Here is a 14,789-nt window from a genome sequence, read left to right on the forward strand (position 1 = left end):
ACAGAAAAACCCTGAACGCCATCAGCCATTTCTTGCATCAAGATATCCTTCTCTGGGGCAGGCCACGGTGGCTCAGCAGGTAAGAATGCTTGTCTGCCATGCCTGAGGACCCGGGTTCAATTCCCGGTGCCTGCCCATGTTAAAAAAATTAAAAAAAAAAAAAAAGATATCCTTCTCTGGATACCTTAGTTATGACCTTAGAACTGTAAACTTGTAAATTTCATAAATTCCTTTTATAAAGCCAGCCCATTTCTGATATTGCATTTCCAGCAGCATTAGCAAACTAAAACATATATCAACATGCACTTTTAGAAAAGAACCCCCTCCCCCCCAAAAAAACACCCATCACATGAACAGAGACTCAAAATCAGTAATACTCAGAAAAATGCAAATTAAGAGAACAATAAGATATCACTTGTGTGGTGTGAAAGCTGCCAGAATGCAGTATCCCAGAACTGGAACAGCTTTTAAAAAGGGGAATTCAATCAGTTGCAAGATTGCAGTACTAAATTTATGAAAATGTCCAAACTAAGGCATCCAGGGATAGGTAACTTAATTCAAGGAAAGCCAATGGGTCTGGAACACCTCAATCAGCTTAGTCTCATGCTTAGAATCTGCTGGTCCTCTGCTCCTGGACTCTATTGCTTTCAACCTCTGTTCCTGTGGGGGTTCCTTACTTTACTTCGGGCTTTCATCTCTTGGCTTCCCTTGGTTGTCTCCAGGTTCTGGCTTGCTTAAAATCTCGTGGCAATGTCCGCTGGGCTCCAAGCATCTCTAAACATCCTTGTCTCTGTTCTCTGAAGCAACCATTCTCCAAGCATCTGTATCTGCTCTCTCTGTCACCTCTGAGGTTTCTGTCATTTCTGCAGACTCTTTCTGCTCTGAACTCTCTCCAAAGTGTTCCTCTTTTAAAGGATTCTAGTAATCTAATCAAGACCCATCTGGAATGGATGGAGTCACATTTCCATCTAATCAAAAGATTGCACCCACCATTGGGTGTGTCTCATCTCTGTGGAGATAGTCTAATCAAAAGTTTCTGATACACTCTTGAATCAGAATTAAAAGAAATGGCTGCCTCCACAAGAATGAGTCACGATAAAAACTTGGCTTTTCTGGGGTACATAACACTTTCAAACTGGCACACCACTGACAAAACTTAGAAAGATGGAAGATACCAAGTGCAATGGGAATTTGCAGTTATTAAAGGCTCCATGCACTGTTGGAAGTGTGAGCTGGGGTAGCCCCATTGGCTTACAAGATCTAAGTAGATATATTCCTACTCTAGGACCCCACATTCATGAGGCAGGTACATAGCCCCAAATTACACACCAAGTGCATCAGAGTTATGTACAGCACTATCTGTGCTGGCAAGGAATCTAGGACAACCTCAATGGTCAGCATTTCAGGTGGACGGATAAATGTGAAATGTGTTATTCTGCAATTAGAAGCAAAGAATAGATGCAAGCATGCCGCCAAGATGTAATTTAGTAAAGAAATTCAGATATAGACTAAAATGTTTATGTCAATGCTATCGACATAAACTAAAAGTACATTGCATATAAAACAATATTTTTTTTGCAAGAACATGTACAATAAAGACAAAACACCCTAAAATGAATTAGCTTTGTTAAGGAAGTCATGGCATTTGAAATGGGCAAAAGAAGAAAGGAAAATAAATACACTATAAATTAAAAAGTCACTTTTCTGAATTTCTGCATCTTTCTCTATGCTTCCTAATTTCTCTTCACTTTTCTTTCTGTATCCTCTATAGTCTATCAACATGTTTTCTGAAATTGAGAAGTAAAGTGTTCTAGTTTGCTAGCTGCTGGAATACAATATACCAGAAATGGAATGGCTTTTAAAAGGGGAATTTAATAAGTTGTTAGTTTACAGTTCTAAGGCTGAGAAAATATCCCAGTTAAAACAAATCTATAGAAATGTCCAATCTAAAGCATCCAGGGAAAGATACTTTGGTTCAAGAAGGCCAATGAAGTTCAGGGTTTCTCTCTCAAGTGGAAGGGCACATGGTTTCTCCCTTGGCTGGAAGGGCACATGGCAAGCACAGCATCATCTGCTAGCTTTCTCTCCTGGCTTCATGTTTCATGAAGCTCCCCAGGAGGCACTTTCCTTCTTCATCTCTAAAGCACTGGCTGATGGACTCTCTGCTTTGTGGTGCTGCAGCATTCTCTGCTCTCTCTGAATCTCTTTCATGCTCCAAAATGCTTCCTCTTTTTTAGGACTTCAGAAACTAATCAAGACCCACTGAAATCGGTGGAGACATGCCTCTACCTAACCCAGTTTAACAACAACCCTTGATTAAATCACATCTCCAGGGAGATGATCTAATTACAATTTCAAACATGCAGTAATGAATAGGGATTAGAAGAAATGGCTGCTTTTAGAAAATGGGATTAGGATTAAAACATGGCTTTTCTAGGGTACATACATCCTTTCAAAACCAGCACATAAAGCTTTGAAGAAAATATGTGACCAGAAGTGGGAATAGAAGCAAATTGGTTCTCATAGAACATGGTCATGTTCTTATTTTATGTTGTAGCAAAGTGAAATGGAGTCTGTGATTTCTATTAATGATGCAACTCTTTGCTCACCAAGCACAAAGAAGAAAATAATCATCAGCCAATCAATTTCCAGTTGTATATACAGGCATACTTCATTTTATTGTGCTTCACTTTATTGCAATTTATAAATACTGCGTTTTTTACAAGTTGAAAGTTTGTGGCAACCTTGTGGGAGCAAGTCTATCAGTGCCACTTCATGTCTCTGTGTCACACTGGTTTTTTAGATGTAAGGATGTATTGCTCATTTGATAGACTGCAGTAGAGGGTAAACATAACTTTTATATGTAGTGAAAAACCAAAAAATTCATGTGACTCACTGTGTTGCTCTATTTGCTTTTTTGCAGTGGTCTGGAACCAAGACCTCAAAACCTCCAAGGTGTGCCTGCCCATTACTGCTGCTTCCAAAGCTATTCTGACCACAAGAACCCCCTGAGGTGCTTATTAAATACATATATTCTAGACGCTCTTCTCAATCCCCTGATTATTTAGATTCAACAGGTCCAGGATGTAGCCAGGGAATTGTGCAGTTAATACACATTCCAAACAGTCATAAAATCAAGCAAATTGTGATGGTTAAAGCCCATCCAAAATGTTCTTCCCTTAACTAGCAGGAAGTAGCTGTTGGCTAACGCTGCTTTACCATGAAAATAATAATATAATGGATTGCTACCTTTTATCGGTTCCTGGATATATCACAGAGCATGTGTTATCTCATTGAAACATCCCAACAAAACTGTAGCATAGGCAGAAGTACCTACCAAATCTTAAAAATGGGAATATGGCTCTTGCATGGATAAACCTTGTTTGCCTAATTAAGTCAAATAAATTAGTGGTAGAATTGGGTCTTGAAACTGAGTTTACCTGATGCTTGCGTGTACACTAACCAGGGCAGCATGATTTAATTATTTATTAAAATCACTGTATGGGAATATGGTACATGTTAAAGTATGTATGAGTTTTTGTGTGTGTTTGGTTTCCCCTTTTTATTTAAACAAATAAAATTTGGGTTTTCTTCAAAAAGTAGTTAATGTGTCAGAATCAAGAATATAGATTACCTCAGGATGGGATGGGCATAAGGAAGGGGAAGTTAAGACTTAAACTGTACGGGGTTCATATTTGGAATGATGAAAATGGTTTGATAATGGATGGTGGTGACAGCAGCACAACATTATGAATTTAGTTAACAGCACTGAAATATATATATATATATATATATATGAATATGATTAAAAAGGGAAATGTTTGAGTGTATATATGGTAACAGAATAAAAATGTAAAAGTAATCCATGGAACTATACACCACACCAACAGTGAACCCTAAATTAATCCATGGGTTTTAATTAATAGTACAATTATAAAAGTGTGTTATTATCAATTGTAACAAATGTTCCACACCATTGCAAGTTGTTGCTGGTAGGCTGGTATATGGAAATCCTGTATTTTGTATGTAATTATTCTGTAAACCCACAACTTCTCTAATCTTTACTAGGTTGGTTAAAGTGAGACTCACTCCCCTTAAATGGTTACAACTTCTTTGCCTTGTGTTTGGTTATTATCTAAGCAAGGACCCACGGATTGTGTCAAGAATTACCCAATAACTCTCACAGACTTTTATTTGCTCTAGACAGTAATTCTCTCTAAAAGCCTGAAATCAGAAGTTGGCAAAGTCATTGTCCTTTAGGAGAAAGAAGAATATCATTGATATGAGCCCACGACTAGACTATGCTGAGTGAGGATTGCAGTGTGAAAATGGAGATTTTCCATTCCTAATTCTCTTGAGATGTCTGCTCAGAGGGACTGTCTATGAGATTTCTTAAGATTGAGTCAGGTATTAATGTGAACTTCTACAAACTGCAGCAAGTCAGCTCAACTAATTATACACATAGGAGAAATAACCAGCATTTAAGACTTGTTTTATCTTAAAAAATATTGCCATGCTGAAGAAAAAACATTGGGACGTTATCCTTACAGATTTTATCTATTTTTTTTATTTCAAGGTCAAGATAGTTAGCATAATGCAGATTATTTATTTTGTTTCATGGGCTATGAATAACAAAATGTGATTCAAAGAGAACTGTTTGAAAATATGAGCAAAGACAAAATGAAGATTACAGAGATACATGTGCAATTCAGAAGTAAAGGACAGAGTATTTAAGACTATCTCTAGTTATAAATCAGCATGTTTTAAAAAGGAAAAGAAAAAAAAGATTAAATTGACTTATGCATCGCATTTTGACTTATACATAAACTTCTATTCTTGTCCTTGCCTCCACCAACTGACCTAAAGAATATGAAAATAGGAAAACTTTCATAGATTCAGAGAACTAAGAGAAAAATCTATTAATTTACTCCAAATATAGTAGAGGTGGTAAATTTCAAAAAGTCTGAGATTTATTCAAACAGCCCATTGGTGACTTGATGAACAAAAGGTATCCTGGCACCACAATGCCACAACCCCTCTAATTTGAAAAGTTCTTCAACTTTCACCCAGTTTCTGTACTATCAAGGGATAGGCATTGAGTCGACTAATTATTTTGTTAAGATGGTGATTGTTCGCATTCTATCATTCTTTCTGCTATAATTAGGTTGGGTTTTTCTACATTGAATTTACCTCACCCACTAAGACCATCATTCACCCTGAAATACATTTCTTACAGGAAAAAGGCAGGATCAACACTTACTTCCCATTCATTATTAATTTTCCTGAGTAATGAGTTGGTGCAAATTCCAAAATGCCCAGAGAGTGTTGTTTTGTGTGTATCTCTCATTTTCCTTTCATTATTTATTAATATACATTGTGTTTTAGTAGCTGAAGTTGTTTTTTTTGGGTGGGTGCATTGGTCACCAAATGAAAGTTGAAGTCATTTTGATGCTCAAGTGGTCCCACCACTGGCCAGTGGAAGCCCCTTCAAGCAGGCTGCAGTGGACTTTTGATGCAAGCCAGTCAGTGCTGGAGGTCTTATTTGCTTTTTAGCACAAGAATATGTGCCAGGCTTATCTTGTGCATTTCATGCTTCAGACATGATATCAGCCAGATCTATATTTTACAATTTAAAGTGCCCCATTAAGAAAAAAGATGCAAAATTATGAATGCAAAATAACATGCAAAATAAATATTTACTGGCAAGCTAAATTACAAATAAATTACAATGTTCTAAAAGTAGACAGATACCACAAATATCACAAACTCCAGTAAAGAGAATAATATTTTGTTAACTGCTGAAATAGCTCTGTGATACTTTTTTCCTATTAATTTTTTGATGACACATACCAATCAGTCTATCATATAGTTAAGAGAAGCAGAAAATCCTGAAACTGGCAAGAGAAAAACAATCCACTGCATAAAAGGAAAACCACATAAGACTGAGCTCAGACTACTCAACTAGCACTATGGAGGTGAGAAGGCAGTGGTATGATACATTTAATATCCTGAAAGAGAAAGACTTTCAGTCAAGAATTCTGTACCCAGCCAAATTGTCCTTCAAAACTGAGGAAGAGATTAAAATTTTCACAAACAAATACTGAAAGAATTTGTCAACAAGAGGCCAGCCCTACAAGAAATACTAAAGGAATTCTGCTGGCTGAAAAAAAAAGACATGTGAGGGAGGTCTTGAGAAGGGCAGAGAATTGATGAATGCCAGTAAGGGAAACTTAAAGGATAAAAAGAGAAAGAGGGACATGGTGTAAGGGTAGTTCAGTGGTAGAATTCTCACCTGCCATGAAAGAGACCTGAGTTCAATTCCCAGCCCATGAAATTGTCTCCTGGCCCCCAAAATTCAACAAATTGTATTGTAATAACAGGATAGTCACATGAAAAAAGAATTAAATGTGGTCCCCACCATAGAGCATACAAAAAAAGAAGAAAAAGAGAGAAAAGAATGTATAAATCTGACAAATAAAATCCAAAGGATAAGATGTTTTTACAATAATAACTTTGAATGTTAATTGATTAAACTTGTCACATGAAAGATACAGATTGGGAGAATGGATTAAAAATATATAGTCCAGCAATATGCTACTTACAAGAGAGTCATCTTTAGACACAAGGATACAAATATATCAAAAGCTTAAGGACTGAAAATGATGTTTCATGCAATTTGTAACTAAAAAAAAACAGAAGTAGCTATATTAATATCAGAAAAAATAAGCTCTAAATGTAAAGACTTTATAAATGAAAAGAAGGATACTATATGTTAATAAAAGGGACAATTCACCAAGAAGAAATATCAATCATAAATGTTTATGCTCCCAATCAAGGAGCTCCAAAGTACATGAGACAAAATTGGCAAAACTGAATGGACTGCTACACATCTCAACAATAATAGTAGGAGATTTCAATGCACCACTCTCCTCTGTAGATAGAAGAACCAGACAGATGATCAGCAAAGAAATAGAAAACTTAAATAATGGGATAGATGAGTTAGACTTTCAGACATGTATAGAACGTTACACCCCAAAACACAAGGATATACGTTCTTCTCTATTGTTCATGGAACATTCTCCAGGACAGATCACATGCTGGGGCACAAAACAGGTCTTTATAAATTTAAAAACATTGAAATTATTCAAAGCACAATGGAATGAAGCTGGCAATCAATAACCACCAAAGAACAAGAACTTTCACAAACATATGGAGATTAAATAACACTCTCTTAATCAGTGGGCCAAAGAAGAAACTACTGGAGAAATTGGTAGCTATCTGGACATGAATGAAAATGAGAATACAACATATCAGAATTTATGGGATGCAGCAAAGGCTATTATGAAAGGGAAATGTATTGCTCTAAATGCTTATATTAAAAAAAGAAGAAAGAGAGAAAAAAAAAAAAAGACCTAAATGCTCACCTGGAGGAACTTGAGAAAGAACAGCAAACTAACCCCAAAACAAATAGAAGAAGATAAATAGCAAAGGTTAAAGTGGAGTTAAATGAGTGGGAGAACAAAAGAACAATAGAAAGAATCAACAAAATCAAATTCAGTTCTTTGAGAAAAATCAATAAAATGGATGGGCCTCTAACAACTGACAAAGAAAAAATGAGAGAGGGTGCAAATAAACAAAATCAGAAATGAAAGGAAAGGCATTAAGATCGTATTTCACTTTATTTCTTTTCTTCAATGATTTTTTATTGAGATATAATCTCGTGTATAATCAATGGTTCAAAGTATCATCATAAAGCTGTGTACTCCTCACTACAGTTTATTTTTAACATTTTCATTATTCCAAAAACAATAAAAATAGAAATAAAAGTTAAAAAGAAGACCCAAAACGTCCCATAACCTCAATACCCCCCTATGATTTATTTTTTGTTTCTTAGTTTTTTTCTTACTCATCTATCCATACACTGAATAAAGGGATTATCAGTCACAAATTCACACATTCACACCTTAAAAGCTCTATAGTTATTCATTCATCTTCAAGAATCAAGACTATTGGATTACAGTTCAGCAATTTCAGTTATTTCCCTCTAGCTACTCCAAAACACCAAAAACTGAAAAGGTTTTTCTATATACTGCATGATAAGAACCTCCAGAAAGACCTCTCAAATCAATTTGAAATTTCTTAGCCACTGAAACTTTTTGTTGCATTTCTCTTCCCCTTTTTGGTCAAGAAGGTTTCTCATTCCCACAATGTCAGGGCCAAACTTACCTCCCAGGAGTCAGGCCCCACATTGCCAGAGAGATTTACAGCCCTGGGAGTCATGTCCACATAGAGGAGAGGGCAATGAGTTTACCTGTGGCGTTAACTTAGAGAAAAAGGCCATATTTGACCAATGAAAGCCTCTGGGGTGACTCTTAGGCATAATCATTAGTAGACTTAGCTTCTTCTTTGCAGGAGTAAGTTTCTTAAGGGCAATCCCCATGATTGAGGGCCTGTCCCATCAAATTGACAGATCCCAATGCTTGTAGGAAGAATGTCAGTTCTTCCCCAGGTGAGGAAGTTTAATAATTCTATATTTTTTCCCTCAAGGAGACTTTGCAAGTAGTTTTTAATCTTCTGCCCAGCTTACTCTAGGATGTATTGTATGATATATTAGAGCATCACACCAGCCTGTACAAATCAACATGATCTGAGTCCCTGTTTATGGTTACATGTAATTATGGAGTTCGAGTAAGCTGACCATACAAGTTAAATTAGATAGTGTGCTACTGAACATATAAATTTGACACCAGATAAACATCCCTTCCTTTGGTCTTGCACAGAAGTTGAAGTTTTAAAATACAGTCCATATCATCCTTTACTCTTTAGTCTGATTCACCTTATTTCTAGCCAGATCCGTTTCATTCATATCTCTAATTGAAGTCTAAAAAATGTTCCAGTGTTTTTAACAGTCGCTGTATGGAGTAATGCTGACTTCATTACTTCATAGCCACAGAATTCTAGCTCTGTGTCTCAAGTGGAAGAACTGAGAGCAGGGACAGGAATGGACATTCACCCATTCCTGTGTTTATGGTGATGGCGTCTAAGGATTGCAATGGTTGGAGTTGACTTAAGGATGCATTGACTGAAGACTAAAAGGGGGAACTATAGTGGATACATACAATGGACTATTTTGTGGCTGCAAGAAGGAATGATGTCGTAAGGCATGCAACTAGGTTAATGAAATTTAAGGACAGTAAGTTGAGTGAAATAAGCCAGAAGTGAAAAAACAAATATAACACTTCATTCATATAGGCTAACTATAATGTGCAAACTCTGAGAATTGAATTTGAGAGCATAGTTCATCATGGGTTGGCCTATTGTAATAGTTCCTATATGGTAAACCCCCCTAAACATCCTCACCTGTACAATCTACTTGTAAACCTTAGGTGTTTACAATCTACTCCAGAGTTGTAACTGTTATTTCTAAATTTTGAAATGTTGATCTCTTTGTATGTTACCTGGCCATTGAGTGGATACTCTTGAAAGCAACTGATTGTTTTAATCTACAGAATAAAATAATCTGATTTGAATTTTTAACCAGAGTCTGGAATGGGAGAGAGAAAGAGAGCAAAGTAGCAAGAGTCCAGCGTGATACGCAGAGAACAATAGGAGAGTAGCCTGAGTGACTGGAAATTTGAAATCTGCCCATTTACTCCTCATGCCTCATTCATCAAGGAGACAATGAACATCAACTGGCGGAAAATAGACTGTGGTTAGTCCCAGACTGAGATTATGGAAACACGATCAGAGCTGAGAAAAGAGGGGAAAATTGTACTTCACACCACATCTGCATTCCTTTTATCCATAAATATTTATCGAGCTTTTTCTATAACTGGTGAAACTATAACACTGAATAAGGCACAGACTGTTCTTGTATTTATGGAGTTTGCAATCTTGCAAGAAGAAAGAGTAAATGAACAAAATCGATGAGGTACTCAAACAAGCTTTTTAATACTAAGTATGCTGGACAGTGTTGATGTTATGCTGGTTGGTGATGGTTATGAGATTCTAGACACATCCCAGGCAAAAGAGTGAAGTCGTGAAAGTTTGGTCCACCTCTCCTTTTCCATGTCTGTGCACCCCCCAAAGTTGCACCCCATCACCAACTCCCACAACCTCCAGACTCCTCCCTCCCTCTTATTCTTGGGCTCGGCTTGATAAATGACTAAAATGATCAGTTAGCAAACCCAATTAACTAATGCATACACTGCTTTTTCAGTGTCATTATCTTTTGGGATGGCCCTCCGGGAAAAAATGTACCCTAGCTTGTGATCTAACTTCATTGATATGACTAGAATTTCAGACCAGGAATTGCAGAATAGAAGGGGAACTATTTTGAGTGAAGTGGTGTATTTTATTGCCCCTCAAAGCACTACAGGATAAGAAACATTTTTTTTATTTCTAGTGTGGATCTAGGCTGACTATATTTTATGCCACAGGTAAAAATCATTGTGTCTTTTTATCTTTTGTAGTTACTCTAAAGATTCACCTTAAGGAGTCATGTTTCCTCACATTTAGGTACGATTTTCTGACAAGGTATGAACAAGAAGTATTGCTGTTTTTACTTTATAAAAATTGTGTCACAAGATGTTGAGAGAAGCCCCCCAATTTCATCCCCCATCTGTCTCCCCTTTTTAATAGTTGGCAAAACCATCTTTCCAGAGGCTGTATTCAAAAACTTCGGATTCCTCATACTTTACACACAATCCCTCAGAAAATCCCGTTGTGTCTAGTTTAAAAATCCATCAAGAACGCTAAATCATCTAGCTTTTATAACTTCAAGAAAGGACAAAAGGTGGTACATTCAACTCATTTCTAATCTTTTTTTAAAAATATCTTGCAAAATTTTCTATTTAGAAAATATTAGTGGTTGTGGTGAGGTGGATATTCTTTTGGGGGATAAATAATTTCTTTTTAGTCCTGGTTTACTATTTGTGTTTTTAATCAATAATTAATATGAGATTTTGTCAAATATCTTCTTATTTTCCATGAAAATTATCCTATGATTTTCTTCTATCATAATAAGATACTTCAGTATCATCTTAAATCTTGCATTCGTGGAATAAATCCTATTTGGTCACGGAGTACTGAGACTGGTTTCAAAACATTTTTATTTAGGAATTTTGGTAGACAGTTATAATGCAAAGTCTCAAAATACATCAATAGGAATAAATGCAGTTATTGCATTTATATAAAAATATTAACTACAACATAAAGGAGGAAGAAAATAAAATTTTAAAAATAACTGTAAAAATGTCAAGAGATTTTAATCTCTGCACTAGTAGACTATATCTGAACACAGCATTCATTTCTTAAGTTCCATCTCCTGACACGTCTCCAGGTGAAAACCAGAATAAATATGAAAATTCACACAAGAGACTTGATTTTTCTCTTAAAAAGGAAGAAAAGTAATGCACTGAGTAAGTACAATTTAAAGGCTTGAGGAAGAGGAGCTGCTCCAGAGACTAAGCTGTACCTTCAGGAAAGGCATTAATTATAGTACTAGAAGGAGCTGATGTTCTGAATGAGGAAGTGGAGGTAGTGAATGCAAGCAGATTCTTTATGTGCTTGGAATATCTGGTGGGCAGTACTAATTGTTAGCATTTATTAGACATGTAATATGTATGAAGCACTGTTTTAAATGCTTAACATACATTATTTAATGTATTCCTCATAACAGATCAGTGTGGTGGGTATTGAGATTATAGATGATGGAGAAAAAATGTAAAAAGATTGTATAGGATTTACAGCAGAGATTTTAGACACATTATCCAAAGCCACGCAATTTGTAACAGGCATAACTTGGATTCAACTCAGCTCTATTATCGAAGTTCATCATCATAGCTATTACCTTCTCCTGCTTCCCATTCTGCTGTGCTACTTACTACATTAGAGCAAGCAAGAGGGTTTCTTTTTCAGAATAAGACATGATGATTAGAAGATCCTCCATGGGGAGCCAAGTGGGGGAAGAAGTTGAGTGGAAAATGAAGAACTGTAAAATTACTTGTGATTTTGTTGTCAATATGAATTGATCAACAGATATTTATTGAGTACCAACCATTCATGACCCACATTAAGGTACTGGAGATTTCAAAGACTCAAAAAGAATCCTTAAAGAACAATGTGCTAGAGCTAAGTGTTAGAAGAGAACCTGTGAACAGGTTCAGAGTCCATATAAAACCTAAAGGGAAACGAACGAATACATGGTTTTCTTCTTTATTTTCTTGGCTGGATGTGTTGGCTGTATCTTTACTGTTGTTTTCCATGTCAATATTATGTTTATTTGGGTTTTTTTCAACTTTCTGTTTCATGATTTTTAAACTTTTTAAATTAATTTCATCCTATGAGTTTTATCCTACTAATTTTTGTGGGGTTTTTTGTTGTTATTTTTCTCTCTTTTTGAGTTCTATGCCTAGTTATTTTTTTCTTTCCTTGTAGGTGGGAGTGTGACCCACTAGTCACTTTAAATTGTAATTTGGTAATTTTTATCTAAAGCTTTAAAAACATTCAGAAACAATAACTTTAAAGATCCACTTCAAAAATCCTTTTCCCCTCAAGAAATTGTCATAGATGGGTGAAAGATTTAATTTCCAGGGTATTCATCAAGGCATATATAATAGTGAAATATAGTAAATTGCTTAATTGTCCAATAAAGAATTAATTAAATTAGCAAGTAATATTCATGCCTTCACAACATAAGTCTCTCTTCCTATCATGTCTGGTCTCCCAAAGCAAGGCCTAGAATATTCTCAAGGTATCACTTGGATCTCTCCTCCTCTTGGATACCTAATTTTTTCAGGTAGATATGGTAGATTCTTCTTCTATGCTCACCCAATTCTCTGTCCAAATGTTTGCACTTACTCCATGGTATGACTACTCTCAATTTGTATGTCTCTTCTCCCTTTATGAGGCCAATTTCATCTAGCAGCATGACTCAGATATAATTGACATTCAAAACTGTTTATTGGAAGATGGAATGAATGGATGAAGAAAGGAGTGTTGATTTGGTGACATTGAGCAGCAGCATAACAATGTTATAAAATGCCATTAAGAGTCACTTTCACTTTTTTTCAGTCTTAGTCCAACTAAATAAATTTGTATTATCTTTACCTAAAAGTAAATAAGCATATTTACTTATTATTATTATTTAAAGTAAATAAATAAATAAAATTGGCTTATTCTTAAAAAGGTAGAAAATAGACACAATCATAAAGAAGAAAATATAAACATTCTATAATTTCAAATGGATGGTGCTGATGACAATCAAAGTGGTAGGTTCTCTGCCCAGTGTGCTCAAATGACCAATTTCTAAGAGACATCAGGGTTTCTAAGAGAGGAAGGGTTTATTACTAGGTATGAAGCAGAAAATCAGATGGCCTATTGGCCTAAAAATTTGTCTCCCCAAATTACAGTAGTTCTGATCATTTCATAGTTCCAAAGGATGGGCAGGTTTTAGGCTAATGAGCACAATTGCTTGAGATGATGTGATTATAGATAATCTAATTATTGAGCAAGCACAGATTGATTACACGCTTACTCACAGAACATATGTAAGAAAATGGAAGCCTTAAGATGATGATAAGGGTTGTACAGGTAGTTCAGTGGTTAGAAGGCCCACACACAAAAAAGAAAAAAAGATGATGATGGGCATTTTTTTTAGTATTGTACTGAGGTATGGGTCACTTGTGGGTTGAAGTTTAGGATACTATACATGTTAGGCAGCAGGACTCTGTTCAGTAGATCCAGCTCCATTTATCATGATAGTCTTGAAATTGAGGTGGATTATGTATTAGATATGGTTCTCTAGAGAAACATAAACAACAGAAAATATTCATAAATATAAAATTTATAAAAATACCTCACATAACTGTGGGAAGGTAGAGTCCAAAATCTGTAGGCAGGCTGTAAAGCTGACAATTCCGAGGGAAGGTCTGGATGAACTCCACAGGAGAGACTCACCGACAGAAGCAGGAAGAGAGCCTGTCTCTTCTGAATCTTCCTTAAAATAGGGCTTTCAGTGATTAGATTAAGATTCACTCATTAAAGAAGACACTCCCCTTGGCAGATTACAAATGGAACCAGCTGTGGATGTAGCTGATATGATCATGATTTAATTCTATGAAATGTCCTCATAGCAAAAGACAGGCCAGCACTTGCCCAACCAGATAAACAGGTACCACCACCTGGCCAAGTTGACACATGAACCTGACCATGACAGTCCACACCATGTCAACTTGGCAGCTATACTCATCACCTTAAACCATATCTAATTCCTTAATAGAAAAAAAAAGACACATTTTTTCCTCACCTAACAATACTCAACTGTCCTGTATATAACCAGAAACACATTAAATCTCTCCAGAATAATGTGTAAGTCCTTGGGTAATATTCATTCTTAAACTTGATCTCTTGCAACTTAAATAGTATAACATGAACAAAACGGCATTAAAGTCCTTGTTTCTGTAACTGATCACATGGCTGTAGTTCATATTTATCACTACCTTCTTCCATTATGCATTTCATGTTCCCTTTACCCTCAGCAAGCACTTCAGCTGGCCATGGTTCTTTGCCTGGTGAGGTGACCCAAACCTTCATTCCTGAAGCTTCAGAGCATTGGTAGCCCTGCCTGGATTGGGTTGTTGCAATTTTCCATTGAATTTAATCACAGGGCATGGTAGTACTAAAAGATGCCCTAGTGGATCTCCTATATTGCAGGAAAACTCTTCTTTACCTCCATTGGGTAGTTGCAGTCCTATTTCCCCCTGATGGTGAGGGTCAATAACCCCAGC

At 36.1% G+C, this 14,789-nt stretch overlaps 1 long non-coding RNA gene across 1 annotated transcript in view; it reads left to right on the forward strand.

Annotated features, from left to right (window-relative positions):
- The window catches only part of LOC143662655 (uncharacterized), a 136,502-nt gene extending 133,185 nt beyond the window's left edge, over positions 1-3,317 (forward strand). Inside the window, exon 4 of the long non-coding RNA XR_013165519.1 lies at positions 2,924-3,317. This is a non-coding gene — a long non-coding RNA (uncharacterized LOC143662655). The remainder of the gene's footprint in view (positions 1-2,923) is intronic.
- The last annotated feature ends 11,472 nt before the right edge of the window (positions 3,318-14,789 follow it).

The sequence above is a fragment of the Tamandua tetradactyla genome, chromosome 18 (assembly GCF_023851605.1).
Source record: "Tamandua tetradactyla isolate mTamTet1 chromosome 18, mTamTet1.pri, whole genome shotgun sequence".
Taxonomy (NCBI): domain Eukaryota; kingdom Metazoa; phylum Chordata; class Mammalia; order Pilosa; family Myrmecophagidae; genus Tamandua; species Tamandua tetradactyla.